At 44.6% G+C, this 20,179-nt stretch overlaps 1 protein-coding gene and 1 long non-coding RNA gene across 4 annotated transcripts in view; one reads left to right on the top strand and one right to left on the bottom strand.

The window, feature by feature from the left end:
- The window catches only part of CNTN5 (contactin 5), a 744,496-nt gene that overhangs the window by 400,516 nt on the left and 323,801 nt on the right, over positions 1-20,179 (top strand). The window lies entirely within an intron of this gene.
- LOC143839458 (uncharacterized) overlaps positions 1-20,179 on the bottom strand; it is a 71,655-nt gene that overhangs the window by 50,974 nt on the left and 502 nt on the right. The window lies entirely within an intron of this gene.

Consider the following 20,179-nt stretch of genomic DNA (forward strand, 5'->3'; position numbering starts at 1 on the left):
TTCTTGCATTTCTTTTTCTTTGGGATGGTTTTAGTTGCTACCTCTTGTACAATGTTGCGAACCTCCGTCCATAGTTCTTCAGGCACTCTGTCTATCAGATCTAATTCCTTAAATCTATTTGTCACCTCCACTGTGTATTCGTCAGGGATATGATTTAGTTCATACCTGAGTGGCCTAGTGCTTTTCCCTACTTTCTTCAATTTAAGCCTAAATTTTGCAACAAGAAGCTCATGATCTGAAGCACAATCAGCTCCTGGTCTTGTTTTTATTGACTGGATAGAACTTTTCCATCTTTGGCTGCAGAGCACATAGTCAATCTGATTTCTGTGTTGACCGTCTGGTGATGTCCATGTGTAGAGTCGTCTCTTGGGTTGCTGGAAAAGAGTGTTTGCTATGACCATTGTATTCTCTTGACAAAATTCTACCAGCCTGTGCCCTGCTTCATTTTGTACTCCAAGGCCAAACTTGCCTGTTATCCCGGTTATCTTTTGGCTTCCTACTTTAGCATTCCAATCCCCCATGATGATAAGCACATCATTTTTGGGCGTTGCTTCTAGAAGGTGTTGTAGGGCTTCATAGAACTGATCACCTTCATCCTCTTCAGCAGCAGTGGTTGGGGCGTAGACCTGGATCACTGTGATGTTGAATGGTTTGCCTTGGATTCGAACTGAGATCATTCTGTCATTTTGGGGATTGTATCCCAAGACTGCTTTTCCTACTCTCTTATTGATTATGAATGCTACTCCATTTCTTCTGCGAGATTCTTGTCCACAGTAGTATACCTGATGGTCATCTGAATTAAATTCACCCATTCCTGTCCATTTTAGTTCACTGATTCCTAAAATGTCGATGTTCAGTCTTCTCATTTCTTGTTTAACCACGTCCAGCTTGCCTTGATTCATGGATCTGACGTTCCAGGTTCCTATGGAATAAAAATCTTTACAGCATCGGACTGTCTTTTCGCCACCAGTTACTTCCACAACTGAGCGTCCTTTCGGCTTCGGCCCAGCCGCTTCATTCATTCTGGCGCTACTCGTACTAGCCGTCTGCTCATCCCCAGTAGCATATTGGACACCTTCCGACCTGAGGGGCTCATCTTCCAGCGTCATATCGTTATGCCTATTGGAACTGTCCATAGAGTTTTCATGGCAAAGATACTGGAGTGGTTTGCCATTGCCTTCTCCAGTGGATCACCTTTTGTCAGAGCTCTCAGCTATGACCTGTCCGTCTTGGGTGGCCCTGCACGGCATAGCTCATAGCTTCACTGAACTACGCAAGCCCCCTTGCCACAACAAGGCAGCGATCCTTGAAGGGGGCTTGCTTACTAGTATATATATATACACATACACACACATACATACACACCACCCCTCCATACTGAGTCAGGGTGATGCACATCAATAGGAATAACAATCATATCATTTAATTAACACGAAAAGCATGCAAAACCATTAAAATTACATCTCACAATTAGAATTCCGTTCTGCAGTGTCAACGGTGTAGCCATTAATTATTTCTGATGTAGAATCGTATTTGATACTCTCCAAGGAGGTTTTCTATTTTCTGTTTCTATAAAAATTTGCAATACAGGGATGTTGTTCTAACAATGCCGCCCTCAGTTGCTGCCTAATTGGGGGCCAACAGAGAATCTCCAGAGAAATCAATGGCGAAAGAGAAAATGTACATTTGCTTCTTTCTGAAGAGTCTATTGAGCCGAGCACTGGGGCAAAAAGAGAAAAGCCAGAGTAAGGAGTAGAGATGAGTCTTTGGAGCATTGCATCAGGTGAGTTGCTCCTAAGGGTGAAAATCCAGGGGGGGATTCCTTCTGGTTCAGGTTCAAACTGGAATGGCAGTTTCGTTAGTTTTTTTTAGGAAGCACCAGCCTAAAGGGTGCTGTGGTTATGGAGGTGGCCTCATTCTCAGCAATGGAGGCTTAGAATCATAGAGTTGGAAGGGGCCATACAGGCCATCTAGTCCAACCCCCTGCTCAACGCAGGATCAGCCCTAAGCATCCTAAAGCATCCAAGAAAAGTGTGTATCCAACCTTTGCTTGAAGACTCAGTGAGGGGGAGCTCACCACCTCCTTAGGCAGCCTATTCCACTGCTGAACTACTCTGTGAAATTTTTTTCCTGATATCTAGCCTATATCGTTGTACTTGAAGTTTAAACCCATTACTGCGTGTCCTTTCCTCTGCAGCCAATGGAAACAGCATCCTGCCCTCCTCCAAGTGACAACCTTTCAAATACCTAAAGAGGGCTATCATGTCCCCTCTTGACTCATCAGCGCACCTTGCATGCATATTCCTTGCTTAATCATGCATCGTGTTCTCCATTTAAAAATGCAATGCACAGAGGAATGATCATTTTACATCACACCCTTATTATGTGCTATTTGTTTAATTATGCATGCACCCTCCTCTATCTTCTTGTGGCTCTGCTAATAATATTCTTAAAGCTCCGGTCCTTATTTTAGGAGATTGACATCCTGTCAATGCTTAGAAGGGTGTGACTCTGTTAAGAATTGCACTTTTAAATATGTAACTGTTGAAGCACTTTTCACATTCAAAGTGAAAGATCACTTGCTCTTACGATTACCAACTCCTGGAGATTTGCCAGTGGAGGGGAGAATTCTGGAAGACATTTCACCTAGAATCTATGGTATACCATAGAGCTTGCCCTCTGGAGCTGCCATTGTTCTCTAGGACAGGCTTTCTCAACCAGGATTTTATGAAACCTTGGAGTTTCTTGACGACAATGGAAGGGATTGCTGAATGGGTGAGAATTAATTATTTTTTTATACATTTTTTGAAAACAGTTAATTTTTAATCAGGTGATATGACCATATGTGGTCACGTTGACCTGCCCCCCTCCCCAAATGGCCAATGATGGGCCTGGAGGGTGTGTGTGTACCCAAGTATGCTTCCCAACCATATTCTGCACAATCTTGACACTTCTGGTGTTTCCCAAAGCCTGAAAAATGTTTCAGGGGTTTCTCAATGGCAAAAAGTTGAGGAAGGTTGCTCTGGGGGAACTGTTTTCTGTAGTCTGGAGATCAATCGTAATTCTGGGAGAGCTCCAGGCCAAACCTGGAGGTTGGCAATCCTATTTGGGCTCTTTAATGAGTAAGCAGGATATGTATGTACACACACACTTCTTCAGGAAGTGCTTCAGGTCCCCAGTCAAGAATGACTCTTCATTCTTGGTTGGCATCGAATATTAGTACATTTTTAATAACAGCACTTTCTCTGTAGGCAGAGCCATAATGGATAATATTACTAAAGATCCACAAGGTTTTTGTCATGCTTGACAGGACTCGGTCTTCCTGACTCGTCCAAATGACCCAGAAAGAGCAGGGCAATCACAAATAATTTAAATAAAACTCATATGCTATTTTGACATTAGCTTCATAATTTTATTGAATTAACACCATCTCTTCCAGTGCTTTCCCTCCACTGCGACTTGGTCATGTAATGTAAAATTCCCCAACAGAACCAAACCAAAGGAGTGAGAAAGCTGCTTACAATCCCCTTCCCTCTCCTCTCCCCACAACAGACACCCTGTGAGGGAGGTGAGGCTGAGAGAGCCCTGGTATTACTGCTTGGTCAGAACAGCTTTATCAGTGCTGTGGCGAGTCCAAGGTCACCCAGCTGGTTGCATCATTCACATTTGCATTTTTAAAGGATTGAGGGTTTTTTGTCAATTTCCGCACTGAAATTCACCTCTTTGAGCACCAGCCCGAATTGCCCCCTCACTTGCCCTGCAGCAAAGGAATCCCCAGAAAACTGGTTTTCATTTTTTAAAACAGGATCTAACGGGGTCTAATTCAGGGCTGCCCAATGCAGAAATGCATGTATCTGCCATTTGGCATGTATCTTAGTTCATCACCAGCTGTTTCTAAGTTTTAAAAAATGCAGCCTTGCAGTCTTACACAACAGTGTAAAGATGTTATAATGTTATAACTCAGGTTTGTTGTTTTTGTTTAATAACATTCAGGGCATTTGGGGTAGGAAGGGGGGATGCGATCAGCAGTGGAGAATGGTGGGATTAAGGGGTGCAATGAAAACAAAGGTTCATGCAGGCACTATTTTGCGAAGAACACATTTTTGGAATAGGAAAAAGGAGCAAAGCATGATGGGAGGCTGCCTCTTTCAGACTCAGTGCAGGAAGCATGTCATGAGTTTCAGCCTGGGAAAGGAGGGGGAGAAAGCCCAAATGCAGAAAGGCTAGAGTCGACTTGCAGCATCCAAAGGAAATCCAGAGCAAGGCTAAAATAAGGCATGTCTCTTAATTTGGAAAAGGTCCTGCAGGAACAAACCACATAAATACAGAAATGTAAAGGAATGCCCCAAAGAACATAAATGTTCAGAACGAAATGGTGCTGTTGGATGAGGGTAGTCAACCTGTGGTCCTCCAGATGTTCATGGACTACAATTCCCATGGGCCCCTGCCAGCGTTTGCTGGCAGGGGCTCATGGGAATTGTAGTCTATGGACATCTGGAGGACCACAGGTTGACTACCCCTGCTGTTGGATATACAATGCACACGTGATTTTCATATGTGTCATTTATACATATATGTCTAACGTTACGGACATACACAGACATTGAAAAAAATGTATTCCTACGACAGGGAAAAGCCGATGCAAGAAAAGGAAAGCAAAAAAAGGCATGCAATAAAAGGAGAAGCCGCATGAAAAGTAGGATTTGGTGGGGGTCAGAACATCAAGAATAACACATTCAAAAACCTTAGCCTTGGCTTTCTCTAAAGAATTGTAGCTCTACAATTCTGGCACCTTTTCTCTCCTTCAGAATCCAGTTTACAGCTTATGTTGTATGTCATAAGCTTATATCTGCTGTGACTTCTGCAGACAGTATTTGTGTGGGAGCCCAAGACAGTCAAACTTGTCTGAATTTGTAATTCTGGCCTGGCATTGTTGCCTTACTGCGGGGATGGTCAATTTATTCAGTCTGGGCCCTTATAAAATCATCCCCAGCCAGGATGTTGCCGTCATCCCACAATGCAAATTGGGTAAGAAATGTTTGGAAATGTTTTAGCCCCCTCCCCCCCGCCCAAAGGCTGGATACTTCCTTTCATAAAACCCATGGGTAAATCCAGCATCCTTCATATGTTCCTAGCACCCAGTAGGAGAGTACGGGGTAACTGGAGACAGGGGGAAGATCCATCATATCAATGGCATGATGTCATTTCTGGGTTCAACCCAGAAATGATGTCACACAGCTCTAGGTTTTGGTGGAAATTGTATGGTCCAGCTGTAGTGGGAGACTTGGTGAGAGCCAGTTTGGTGTAGTGCTTAGGAGTGCGGACTTCTAATCTGGTGAGCGGTATTCAATTCTGCACTCCCCCACGTTCAGCCAGCTGGGTGACCTTGGGCTTGCCACAGTGCTGATAAAGCTGTTCTGACCAAGCAGTGATATCAGGGCTCTCTCAGCCTCACCCACCCTACAGGGTGTCTGTTGTGGGGAGAGGAAAGGGAAGGTGACTGTAAGCCACTTTGAGACTCCTTCGGATAGAGAAAAGTAGCATATAAGAACCAGCTCTTCTTCTTCTTCTTCACTTAAATCAACACCAAAGGAATTCCTATGCAATGGACCACTAATACTCCAGTGTGAGATAAAGTCCTTATTTTTTAAAAAAAATGAGTCTTATTTATAAAAAGCTGTGACCCATGACTGTTGGTCTCATAAAAGACCCATGTTGTCAGGCTCCTGAAGATCCCAAGTCACAGTGAATCAGTCTTAGCAAGAATTTTGAGATGTTTAATTCATGTAATTTTTTTTAATAAAGAGACTTTTTTCAACTCTGTTTATTAGAAGAATTTGATTGGAGTCTCACACTTTGTTGCTCCATCTACCATCTTTTTCTTTTCTCTTAGTCGAAGTGGAGAGTTTTGTTGATCTCTCCTCACAGTCATATATAAGGAAACAAATGGTCAAGGGCAAAAGAACAAATGAACGAAGGGGAAAGGAGGAGATAAAAGACTGATAGGCTATTGTGTGGTTTTGTGGTTAGAGACCTGAGAGATGCCTGGGAAGACCTGTGCTGAAATTCCTGCTTATGATGAAATTCACTCGATCCCGTCATTCTCTCTCAGTTAAATGCACCTCACAGGGCTGGCGTGAGGAGAAAATAGAGAAGTTGAGGGCTATGGGACAAAAATGTCATTGATTGGTATATGTATCACTTCATTTTCCCCATTCCTCCTAAATCCTGTATCAAATTGATCCGTCAGAATTGTGATTTAAGCCCCCTCCCTGAGAAATATGTACACTAGCAAGAGACAGGGCCTTTCCTGAGGTGGCCCTTCAGTTGTGGAACGAAACAATTTCAGTTTTAGGCCCCAGGTGAAAAGCTGTGTATTTGCCAAGTCTTGTTGTTAAAGTGGAGTGGATTTGTTTGACGGGCCCTCGCTGAAATGCTATCAGTTACACCTTTTAACTGCCGTGTCAAAGTTATTTAATGTGCCTTTTAAGATGGACGCTTACGCTGTTGCTTTATTGACTCGATTTGTTTGACGGCATTGATTTCAGTGGGTTTTAGAATGCATTTTTTAATGTTTGGATTGATCTTGTTGTAAGCGGTTTTGAGAGTTGTTTTTTTTTTTTTTCGGGAGAAGGTGCCTAACAAGAAGCCTAAATTAAATACATATATGGGGGGGGTGGAGTTTGCCAGTTGTTACTACGGCAGCCTTTCTTGATGCTGTGCCTGTGTGGATGTAGGAATATTGTGTTCACCTGCTTACTCTTCTTTTGTACTTGAAAACAAGGGAAGGTTATCCCATAGCCTGAATGAAGGATGTAATTTATCTTTTCCTCGTAGCCAGACAGAGGAAGTCTTAACTAACTGATCTCTTGCATAATCAGATGGGTTTGGAGTTCATGCAATGTAATCTGATGCCATACATCTCAATTAATCTTGGAGACGGTGGCTAATCACATTCCCACCAGGGGACGTGCATCTCTCACCCTGCCGGGATTATTAAAATCCATATTTCACGTTAACAGCCATGTGTGTGAGATTAGTTTCTAAGCAGGAATGCACCTGCCGTAAATACCACCTTCCTGGTATCTTCTGAAATACTGCAATTGTCAGAGATGAAAATTTGGAATGTATTCGCAAGTAGTTTAAAGCCTCTCTCTCCTTTTTTTAGTGGACAAGTGATTCGTCTCCTTTTTTGTCTCCTGCTTGGTTCGAGGGATATGAAAGTTCTCCATTTTGTTCTTGTTGACTTTCCGTTCCTTTTTTGAAAGTAGTTTCGATGCTGTTTGTTTGCTATTGCTTTTGTCGATTCATATTTATTGTGTAGCCCCTTGATCTAGGTCCATTTCAACCTCATCAGCTACTTAAATTCTGCTGTCCCCAGACTCTGCTCCGAAATCTCTTGACATTTCTGGAATCCAGAATCTCTTGAAATTTCTGGAATCCTCTTGAAATTTCTGGAATCCTGAATCTCTTGAAATTTCTGGAATCCTGAATCTCTGGAAATGAATGAGCTTAGACTGAAGCAACTTTTCTTAGGATTGAACTGTCAGTGACCTCCAAAACGTCCTATCATTAACAAGCTTGCTCAGGCCTTGCAAACAGAAGACTGTGACAGCTTCCTTGATTGGGTCCATCCATCAAATGCTGGGTCTTCATCTTTCCCTGCTGCCTTCAGCTTTTCCTAGCATGATTGTCTTTTCCAGTGAGTCTTGGTTTCCCATGATGTGCCCAAAGTACATTCACCAGATTTTAGTCATTTGAGCTTCTACAGAGAATTCAAGCTTGACTTGATGAAGAATCCACTTACAATTGGGTATTTATTCCATTTCTGTTTCTTGTGGTTCACATCATTTAGAATCATAGAATCATAGAATCATAGAGTTGGAAGGGGTCATACAGGCCATCTAGTCCAACCCCCTGCTCTACGCAGGATCAGCCCTAAGCATCCTAAAGCATCCAAGAAAAGTGTGTATCCAACCTTTGCTTGAAGACTGCCAGTGAGGGGGAGTTCACCACCTCCTTAGGCAGCCTATTCCACTGCTGAACTACTCTGACTGTGAATTTTTTTTTCCTGATATCTAGCCTATATCGTTGTACTTGAAGTTTAAACCCATTACTGCGTGTCCTCTCCTCTGCAGCCAGCAGAAACAGCATCCTGCCCTCCTCCAAGTGACAACCTTTCAAATACTTAAAGAGGGCTATCATGCCCCCTCTCAACCTCCTTTTCTCCAGGGTGAACATTCCCAAGTCCCTCAACCTATCTTCATAGGGCTTGGTCCCTTGGCCCCAGATCACCTTCGTTGCTCTCCTCTGTACCCTTTCAATTTTATCTATGTCCTTCTTGAAGTGAGGCCTCCAGAACTGTACACAGTACTCCAGGTGTGGTCTGACCAGTGCCGTATACAATGGGACTATGACATCTTGTGATTTTGATTTGATGCCCCTTTGATACAGCCCAAAATGGCATTTGCCTTTTTTACCGCTGCATCACACTGCCTGCTCATGTTTAGTTTACAATCCACAAGTACCCCAAGGTCTCGTTCACACACAGTGTTACCTAGAAGCGTATCCCCCATCCAGTAGGCATGCTTTTCATTTTTCTGACACAGATGCAGAACTTTACACTTATCTTTATTAAATTGCATCTTGTTCTCATTTGTCCATTTTTCCATTGTGTTCAGATCTCGTTGAACTCTGTCTCTATCTTCCGGAATATTTGCCAGTCCTCCCAATTTGGTGTCATCTGCAAACTTGATGAGTAGTCCCTCCATCCCCTCATCTAGATCATTAATAAATATGTTAAAAAGTACCGGGCTGAGCACCGAGCCCTGAGGTACCCCGCTACTCACCTCCCTCCAGTCTGATGAAACACCATTGACAACAACTCTTTGAGTGCGGTTCTCTAACCAATTCCCTATCCACCTGACTATCTGAAAATCCAGATTGCAGTCCTTCAACTTATCCATCAGAACATCATGGGGAACCTTGTCAAAAGCTTTACTAAAATCCAAGTAGATGACATCAACCGAATTTCCACGATCCAGCAAACCTGTCACTTGGTCAAAAAAGGAAACCATGTTGGTCTGGCAGGACCTGTTGGAGACAAATCCATGCTGACTTCCTTGGATCTCCAAAATTTACAATGGAATAAGCAAATTATGTCTCCGCTCTCCCCTCCCATGTTGAGGCATGGTTTCTCAGAGAATGTTTCTGTGCCTCCACTTCCATGTCATTAACAGTAAAGCAAGGAAGAGTCAAAGATTCTACCTCTGATAGCATGGCAACAAAATTATTTTGGGTTCTACATGGATCTTAAGACAATATTCTGCCCACACTTCACCTGCAGCAGAGCTCATTTCCTCTTCTGCTAATTCTTCTGTTTCCGCAAGCTTCATTGCATTGGGTTGCCAGCCTCCAGGCATCACGACCAATCTCCAGGCAACAGAGAACAGTTCCCCTGGAGAATACTGCTGCTTTGGAAAGTGGACTCGGTAGCATTATTCCTCACTGAAATCCCCTCCTACCCAAACCCTGCCCTCATCAGGCTCTTCTCCCCAAACCTCTAGTTATTTCCCAAACCTATTCATTGAAACCTATGGATCTGGCGCAAGCAGAAGGGAAAGAAGAGCTGGTTTTTATACTCCGCTTTTTACCACCTGAAGGAATCCCCAAGTGGTTTACAATTGCCTTCCCTTCCTCTCCACAACAGACACCCTGTGAGGTAGGTGGGGCTGACAGAGCTCTGAGAACTGGGAATAGCCCAAGGTCACCCAGCTGGCTGCATGTGGATGAGCGGAAAATCAAACCTGGCTCACCAGATTACAGGCCGCTGCTCTTAACCACTGCACCACGCTGGCTCTCAAGCTCTAGTGCAGAGGGAATGAGCTGTCTTGTAGCCAGAACTGCAAAGTGCATGCATAAGAAGGTCCCAGGATCCAAGCCTCAGTTTGCATGCGCTAGAAGTGAAATTGGCAGAAAGATTTTTCAGGGCAGAATAACCAGAGATGAGAAATCTTGAACGTGCAGCAGCTGCGGAAACAAACAAGAGACACGCTGGAAATCCGTCCCTATTGAGCTTTAGTGAGTCTGAAAAGCTGCAAGGGAGAAAACAAAAACTCACGAAAGGAAGTACAGCAGTGCCCTTCTTAAATTTCTGACAACTGAGGCACACTTTTAAAGGAAAAGAAAATGGGAGGCTGTCGTTGCTCTCGTACCCAAGAATTATATATTTTTAGAGGGTATACAGTAGCTGGATTTCAGGGGGGAAAGCATTTCTGCCTGACCTGGGCTTTGCCCTCCGCTCGGAAGGAGGCAAAGCCAAAACAAGGCTTCTCAGTGGACAGGCAATTTTGAATGATTGACTGCTGAACAAGCCCACTGTGGAGACATGACCCATTTATCCACCTGGTAGCAGGTGATTGGGAAGATGCAAGGCCAGAGCAATGAATCCTGCCAAGAAAGAGAGAGCTGGCCATCAGTCCCATGGGGAGAAGGCTGAGGTTCACGTCATCTCTTGCTTTTTCACCCCTCCACTGCCGTTAAGACTGCAAGAGGCCTGCCAGATCCGACCGCCAAGCCCTTCTAGCTCAATGTCTTCCTTCCCACAAACACCAACCAGTTTTCCTTGAGATTCAGGACACAGAGACTGCAGGATTAGATCTCAGGGGAACCGTTCTGTTGGGGTTCTTGAAGAAGGAGTCGGGTGGTAACCAAAAAAGGGTCACCAAAAAAGGGGGTGGGGAGCACATAGACAAAACCAAAAACTTAGATTGGATGCCGGAAGATGAGAATGGAGTACATTCTCCATTGAATGAAAAGGAGGTTGAGAGGAGACATGATAGCCCTCTTTAAGTATTTGAAAGGTTCACTTGGAGGAGGGCAGGATGCTGTTTCTGCTGGCTGCAGAGGAGAGGACACACAGTAATGGGTTTAAACTTCAAGCACAACGATATAGGCTAGATATCAGGGGAAAAAAATTTCACAGTCAGAGTAGTTCAGCAGTGGAATAGGCTGCCTAAGGAGGTGGTGAGCTCCCCCTCACTGGCAGTCTTCAAGCAAAGGTTGGATGCACACATTTCTTGGATGCTTTAGGATGCTTAGGGCAGGGGGTTGTACTAGATGGCCTGTATGGTCCCTTCCAATTCTATGATTCTACACTGGATTCCAGTTTCCTGGCATCCTATCTATGGTTTAGCCTCCCAGTGGGGTCTGGAGTTCTCCCAGGATTGCAACTTATTTTCAGGCTATCCCTTGAGAAGGCAACCGTTGGGGTTCTGTTTCTTCCTAAACCCTCCCCTCCTCAGAGTCTATCCCATATCCCCAGGAATTTTCCATTCTAGAGCTAGCAACCTAATCAGCGAAAATTGTCCGTGATGTTTCCATTTCTGCCTGGCCTCTAGAAAGAGCTGTCCATTGGATGAGTCTCTGCCTGCAGCTTAAAGTAATACGGTTTACCTTCTCAGTCCAATTTCAAGACCTCAGCCAAGCATTTTGGTTGGGGCCAGTGAGCCTGTAATATCAGTTGGGGCCTCCCCTGGATAACGGCCCACAGAGAATGACTTCTGACAGTTTTACATCTGCACGAAATTGCATGGTTGCACTGAGATGTTTGTTGTTTCAATTTTATGATAAGGGTGTTGTTGTTGTTGTTGTTGTTGTTGTTTTGTAATATTTCTATTTTAGGTTTTGGGGTTGTTAATGGATTACTGTTGCTCACTACCCTGAACCGCTAAAGGGGGCTGTAGAACGAACGAACGAACGAACGAACGAACGAACGAACGAACGAACGAACGAACGAACGAATGAATGAATGAATGAATGGGGCTGAAATCCTTCTATCATGCATTTGCAAAGTGTGACCTATAGGCTTGTTCCTGTGATCATCCAGTTTGCAGGACTCTCTCTTTTGGGGAAAAAGGGAGTGTCGGATTGAGCTATCGGGCTTTCATTCATTAGAGTTATGGCAGGATGGGAATAAAGCATGGTTATTCTTCTGCAGCCTGACCCACCCCTCTCCAACAACCAAACCCTGTTGTGGCTCAGCTAAATTATACCAGTGAAATATATGCTAAAGAAATGAACTCTTTGCAGGGGGGGGGGCGGAGAGAGGAGTACTCTGTACTCAGAATGAGGGTGCAAAGCTGCCTTGAGCTAAGAGGGAAGGTGTGTTAGAAATATTCTACGTAACAAATTAAAAAGTAGAACCTCTGAGTCAATCGTCTCAAATGATTTACAATGTTAGCGGCATGCCAACGCATGCAATAATGTGCGTAACAAACGTCTTATGTTTTAAGGGTGTTTTAATCGCAGGCTTCATGAGCCGCTTGTAGGCCATTTAATGCCCTCACTCCTTTTTACTCCTTGGGCAAAAATGAATGAACTGAGCTGGTGTTATGCAGACTCAGATTAATCTGTCATTTCCGAGTCTAATTTGTCAAGGTTTCACTTTTCTTCTGTTGGAAGCATGACCTATATTTCTTGAAGGCAGTTAAATGGTACTAAGAAGTAATTATCCCACACATTCATATACACATCTACAGTGCCAGTCTGCCTGGTGCTGCTGCTGATCGGGATTACTCATTTGTTTCTCTTGTGCATTTTTGACACATTTTAATCCCATTTGTAGGGCCGCAAACTCTGGCTTGTGAAATTCGGTGGTGGTGGTGGTGGTGGGGCTTTAGGTGCCCCTAAACCCTAATGCAGATGGAGGGATGTGATTTAGTGGTCATTATGAAGACTTGGTCAGATGACCTTAGTAGTGGATGGCTATGAATTGTTCGAGAATGAACAAATGGGTTTAGCCAGAAAATGGAAGATACAAGATTTACCTTCAATAGAGGACTGGCTGACCAAACTGGTGGATTTGGCCAAGATGGCCAAACTGTCATTGATAGTTAACGGAAAAACTGATAATGTCTTCCAAGAACAATGGGGTCCTTATCTGAACTATTTAAGAAAATAAGGGACATGGGGATAGAATGGGTTTTATACTAAAATGTTTCTAGAGTACAGTTTATATCAGGGGTCCTCAACTCCTGGTCCTCGGCCCGCTACCGGGCCGCAAAGGCCATGGTACCGGGCCGCCAGCAGCCGTGCCTTCCTCCCCCCCCCCCCGGAGCGAGAGGGGAGGAAGAGGCAGGCATGGCCGCCGGCACACCAGCGATGCAAACGCCAGCTTGGTACCATCGACCACAATGTTGGACTGAGGTCTGGGAGGCCCAGGTCTGAATCCCCACTCAAGCTCTCTGCTTGACCTTGGCAAGTCGCTTCCTTGCAATCTATCATAAGAAGAGACTTGCTGGTCCAGACCAGCAGTCCACCTAGTCTAGCATCCTGCCTTACATAGTGGCCCCAGACCTCTTAAGGGCCAATGACAGAGGTTGAGGCCTTCCTAAGAACATAAGAAGAGTCTTGCTCAATCAGACCAGTAGTCTATCTAGTCCAGCATCCTTTCTCACCCAGTGGCCAACCAGTTCCTCTGGAGTTCCAACAACAGGGCATGGATGCTGAGACCTTCCCATGATGTTGCCTCCTGACTCTGGATTCAGAGGTTTAGTGCCTCTGAATATGGAGATGCCTTTCAGTCACCATGGCTAGTAGCCATTGATAGATTCAGTAATGATCATTCTCTAATCCCCTTTTTAAGCTGTTTATTATTCTTCCTCACAGAGTAGCGGTCATGAGGATGAAAAAGAGATTATAACAGTGTTGTAACCCGCTTTGTATCCCCACTGGGAACAAGAACAGAGTATAAATATTGAAATAAAGAAATGGCAATGAAAGTTGTGCCAGCAAATATTTTAATAAGCAACTTCCAAACTTCCAGAATAACAGCAATTAAGGGACAGTGATTAATAACCTACAGGACCAGAAATTAAAGATGGTCCCTTGTAAACAATTGTTGGATATGTGGTATCCCAATTTCTAGATTCAGAGAAAATCTTCAGTAGCTGAGAAGCCACTGTGGTTAATTTGTTGTCCGATATTGGTTTTACTGGCTTATGTAGAGTCTAATTAAGTGCCCATTCTTGTCTAGGAGCTTTTAAAATCAAAAGAACTCAATATGTCAGCCAAGCCAAAGTTAAAAGTTTTCTAAAAATAAATGCAGAGAGAAAGAGAGAGGCATCATGTGCAATCCCTAGTGGAAATTACTCATCCAAACTGCTTCGTGTGTGTGTGTGTGTGTGTACTACAGACAAGTACAGCTAAAGATAGTCTTTCCCAACAGACCTTGATAACTTGAAAATGAGCGCAATCAACAATTGTATAAATGGTAGACAGGACCGTCATGTGCTTGTCAAGTTATATTGAAGGCATCAAATAGAATATGCAACGAGGCAAAAAGTGTGCAGAGTGGAAGTACTTTTTAAATTCCCACAAATTATTATAGGGCAGTTCTCTGAGATCTCTTGGTCTATGCAATACCATCATCAGGGGGAGAACACAGTTGCATTGACCAGTAACTGTGGACCATTGAGTGGTCCCCTGCCCAGGCACTCCTGAAGCCTTTAGAAAGAGCTAGAAATCTTAAGAGACTTCTCCACAATTGACCCGTACACACGTGGTCCCATGTGGGACTGTGCTGAAGCCACAAGGATGCACTTTTTGCTTTCACTTGACAGTTTTTGTTACTACGTGCCTTTGGGGTCTGGAGTTGGTAGCTTAACACCACTGGAATCCTTCATGTCCATCCTGTGATGGTGTCCCACGTAGCACTCCTCACTTTTTCAGTTGCTAGTATTTCCACAACGTTCATTGACAACTATTTACAAACTGGAGTTCTTTCACTCCTCAAATCCCTTCCTGTCCAGTTCCACCCCCACCTCCCTCCTTCAATCTCCAGGATTCTCCCAACTCATTTTCACAGGGGCAAATGAGTGCTAGGAACCAGAAAAGCGTGTCAGCATAAAGTGTCATGTGCCTAGCATTGGCCATTTTGAGGGAGGTCAACATGACCATATATGGTCATATCACCCAATAAATGTTTAACAAATTATAAAAATATATACAACTCCCACTCATTCCAGAAACCGTTCTAGGGTTCTCAGGAAACCCGAGGTTTTCCCCAAACCCTAGTTGGGTAAAGCTGGTATAGATGAATCACAGGGTTCTGTTGACAGAATGGTAGAAGGGAGAAACCAGAGTGTTCACTGCTGGCCTGGCCTTGAGCAATGCACTGAAAGTTGCACCCAGATGCAACAACGGGACCGTTTGTTCTCCTGGGAATGTAGTGAGCCTGTCTTCTCTAGCTCTGGATACTTTTTGTGTTTCTTTGAGGGCGGGACGACCAGGCAATACATTGATCTGCATGTGCTGAACCAATCAGTCTCAGCAAGAAGCACTGTGAGCTTTGTTTCGCTTTATCAATAAACTGCTTTTGCCAAAATGCTGAGTCTGTTTCATGGAGAAGTCGGCCGGGACATGACACTTTGCGGATTAGCAAGCAGTGAGGGGGAGGAGCAACAAGCAGTGCATTTTCACTTCCCCCCTAAAAAAAGCTAGAGATGCTTTATTCAGACAATTACTTAGAGTGGGCCTAGACTTCTTGAGCCACGTGCGGAATGGGAACCTGCTGACCGAGCAAGCCTTTCCCCCTTTCTCTCTGTGATGAGTCTCATTTGTAATCGGTCATGCCTTCTTCATTCCATTTCCCCTTGCCGGTTTCGTCACCGCCATGAAAAGCTGAGCTCACCGATCCCGCAGCTGTGCCCCGGGCTCTCGATCGGATGAGCCAGCCCTCCTTCCATTCCAGCCCTCCGGTGTCCACTGTCATTGCTTTAGAAAAGCTGAACCTGCAGATCACACACCTGCAGTGTCCTCCTCGATTCACCTGCTCAGCAGGGGCTTCCCCCCCCCCCCCGTCCTTCTTGCATCACTTGCCAGTGTAGCTTTCTGGACTTTGCATACAGAAGGAAAATGCCTGCCTCGTTTATTTATTAATTAATATCGGGCTCAGGTAAAGCATCTGCTGCGTTTCTGCTTACGGCGTCAAAAGACCGTCTTGCTTTTGAAGGTGAAAATAGAAACACCACCTGCTTTGGGCTTCTTTGAAAAAGAAGAAGTGCTTGAACTTTGGAACTGGCTCATACCTCTTTTGCTGGTGATTTTGTGCAAATATCCTTGAGTATGCAGAAGCAATCTTGTCGATCATGATGGCTTATGGCAGGTGAGTCCAAACTGTGGGTCTCATGGGAATTGTAGTTCATGGAGATCTGGAGACCCACAGTTTGGCCATCCCTGGTTTATGGTAGCTGTGTTCCCTGTACCCCATGCCTTCTTGTGAAATAATGCATTTGAAAATCAGACATATCTTGTTTGGGATCCTCATGCAATGCATGATTCACATGGATCATAGAAACATAGAACCATAGAGTTGGAAGGGGCCACACAGGCCATCTAGTCCAACCCCCTGCTCAACGCAGGATCAGCCCTCACCATCCTAAAGCATCCAAGAAAAGTGTGCATCCAACCTTTGCTTGAAGACTGCCAGTGAGGGGGAGCTCGCCACCTCCTTAGGCAGCCTATTCCACTGCTGAACTACTCTGACTGTGAAAAAAATTTTCCCTGATATCTAGCCTATATCGTTGTACTTGTAGTTTAAACCCATTACTGCGTGTCCTTTCCTCTGCAGCCAATGGGAACAGCATCCTGCCCTCCTCTAAGAATCACTTGTATCCAATTTAGAAAGAGCACTAATTTGAGTGCGTTCCACTGCACATTTGGTGGCCTCATCATAAGCATGTGCTCAGCATTTATTTGACTAGGTGGGACGGATGGGAGCTGTCATTTCCCCAGCCTTTGGATTCATTGTAGGAGGTGGTAGAAAGGACAGTTTCCAACATTCCGACTTGGAAGTTGTGTTAGGGAAGAGATAGTCCTAGAAATCTCCAGGGGAACCCTGAATGTTGGCAACCCTACCGCTCAGCTATTCCTGCCTCATTGGCCTTCACTAAAGAAACACAATTTTAATGAGATCAGTCACCATCTTCTCCCAGTTGTATTATCCCATCATATAGAATTTTTTTTTCTATTTCCAGAAGAAGCCTGAGGTTCTTGAAAACAAGGGGGTGCAGGCATAGCATCTTCAAGACTCAAATTCATACCTTTTCACCTCATCAACAATGTAGAATCTTAGAGTGGGAAGGGGCCAAGCAGCCTATCTAGTCCAACCCTCTGCTCAGTGTGTGATCCACAGATTCCCCTCTTCTCCCTCTGTGTTTACCATAGGGTTGCCAGCCTCCCAATGGGCCATGATGCAGACTCTCAGGGTAGACTTTGTGGCCTTATGCCCCACTGAGTTTGTCCCCCTCCCCAAACCCTACTTCCCCCAGTCCCCACCCTCTCTGTCTCCAGTTATTACCTGTTCCAGAGCTGGCAGCCCTAATTGACCAAGCCTTATATTCCAAGAGCTCCTGATCTTCTTTCTGAAACGGCACCAGTCGCCCCTTTGCCTGCACATCCACATCTCCACTCCGCTGGCACTATTTATTAAGTCTGCGGGTTCAGTGATCAAAGACTCCAAGTCTTCAAAACAGCTCTTTTTATTTTGCAACTCCAGCAACAGACTACAACTACTAAACAGAAAAAAAAGACAAACAAATGCACTTTTATACCTTTCAGGCAGCCAGCTGTTGCCACTGATTGGCTCTAAGCAGAGCAATCTGATTGGCTCTAGCAGAGCAATCTGATTGGCCCTACGCAGAGCAATCCGATTGGCCCTAAGTAGAGCAATCCGATTGGCTCTGTCAGAGTGATCAGGTTCCTTGATTGGTTACTTGGAGCAGGCCTTTGCTAGCAGAGAACCCTCATTTGAACCTGTGTCCAAACGCCCACAGACAAAACAGTATTCATTTAGGGAAGAGTCTGAGAGCTAAACTACAGTGACTTATGAGCTACTTAGAATTACAGCAGTAGCAGTGCTAGAACAAAAGGCAGCAGCAATTTCTGGCTCCATATCCTGGCATTTCCCAAACAACCTAGTGGCTGTGAACTTGGGCTGGCTGCACAGTGTCATTGCTGACCAGATGTCAGGCCAATGCGAATGGCAAAGGCTTTCAGGTCAAACGACTGAATGCACACGAGGATGTTTCATGTAGTTGTACGGTAGACCTTGCTGCCAGAAAATAATCCCCTTGGATGCTTCCTCTTTTTCTTCCAGCAACTTTCGGGTGGGGGGTGGGGCGACGACAGGGCCATCTTAATGGCATTATAGGCCCGGGCAAAGCAGTACTTTGGGGTCCTATCTACACACTCACAGGAATAAAAACAAATTAAGAATCTAAGAATCATAGAATCATAGAGTTGGAAGGGGCCATACAGGCCATCTAGTCCAACCCCCTGCTCAATGCAGGACTAGCCCTAAGCATCCTAAAGACAGTTCAGCATCCTGCTGAACTACTCTGACTGTGAAAAACTTTTTCCTGATATCTAGCCTATATCATTGTACTTGAAGTTTAAACCCATTACTGCGTGTCCTTTCCTCTGCAGCCAGCAGAAACAGCATCCTGCCCTCCTCCAAGTGACAACCTTTCAAATACTTTAAGAGGGCTATCATGTCCCCTCTCAATCTCCTTTTCTCCAGGCTGAACATTCCCAAGTCCCTCAACCTATCTTCATAGGGCTTGGTCCCTTGGCCCCAGATCATCTTCGTCACTCTCCTCTGTACCCTTTCAATTTTATCGATGTCCTTCTTGAAGTGAGGCCTCCAGAACTGCACACAGTACTCCAAGTGTGGTCTGACCAGTGCCGTATACAATGGGACTATGACATCTTGTGATTTTGATGTGATGCCCCTGTTGATACAGCCCAAAATGGCATTTGCCTTTTTTACCGCTGCATCACACTGCCTGCTCATGTTTAGTTTACAGTCCACAAGTACCCCAAGGTCTCGTTCACACATAGTGCTACCTAGAAGCATATCCCCCATCCAGTAGGCATGCTTTTCATTTTTCTGACCCAGATGCAGAACCTTACACCTATCTTTATTAAATTGCATCTTGTTCTCATTTGCCCATTTTTCCATTGTGTTCAGATCTCGTTGAACTCTGTCTCTATCTTCCGGAGTATTTGCCAGTCCTCCCAATTTGGTGTCATCTGCAAACTTGATGAGTAGTCCCTCCACCCCCTCATCTAGATCATTAATAAATATGTTAAAAAGTACCGGGCCGAGCACCGAGCCCTGAGGTACCCCGCTACTCACCTCTCTCCAGTCTGATGAAACACCATTGACAACAACTCTTTGAGTGCGGTTCTCTAACCAATTCCCTATCCACCTAACTATCTGAAAATCCAGATTGCAGTCCTTCAACTTATCCATCAGAACATCATGGGGAACCTTGTCAAAAGCTTTGCTAAAATCCAAGTAAATGATATCAACCGAATTTCCCTGATCCAGCAAACCTGTTACTTGGTCAAAAAAGGAAACCAGGTTGGTCTGGCAGGACCAGGTATTGGTAGAGGTATTGGTACCTCCAACAAAATCAGTGTAAACATTTTTTAAAACTTGCTGTACAGCAAAGATTATTCAACACAAACATTTGGGCTATACTTTGTTTGTTTGTTTGTTTGTTTTTTAAAAACTTGCTGTACAGCAAAGATTATTCAACACAAACATTTGGGCAATACTTTGTTTGTTTGTTTGTTTGTTTTGCGCTTTATTTCCCACCACTCCCCGAAGGCTCGTGGTGGGTTACAAATGTCAGATAAAACCTTAAAAAATCCCATTAAAACCCCTGACATTTAAACCATAAAATAGAGCAATATCAAACAGTATACAATAAAGTTAAAGATGGGGCGGAAATGTTGTCCCATCCCTAATATCCCCAGCAATAGGGGGGAGGAGAAGGGTGAGGAGGGGGCAGATGGAACTCGCAAACCGCCACTCCTATAGGGGGGCCATGATCGTTCTTGCCACCCAGCCTCAACCTGGCTCCGTTTTGCATGACCCATGCCTCCACGCAATGGCAGAATGGTCTCCTTGGTGCAAATCTGCAGAAGGACAGCTTGTGGATGCTCTCCCTCCCTGTGATCAGCAAGTATTTGAAAGCAGCATCATAGATCTCAGAGTGGGAATGTCCATGCAGGTGCTTTCTCTTTGTGGATGGATTCAGATGCGGATTCAGATGTTGGTCTGAAGCCGCAGTGCAAAGCTTGAGCACAGTACTACCTATAAGGCCCACTA

This window comes from Paroedura picta, chromosome 6 (genome assembly GCF_049243985.1).
Source record: "Paroedura picta isolate Pp20150507F chromosome 6, Ppicta_v3.0, whole genome shotgun sequence".
In the NCBI taxonomy this organism is placed as follows: domain Eukaryota; kingdom Metazoa; phylum Chordata; class Lepidosauria; order Squamata; family Gekkonidae; genus Paroedura; species Paroedura picta.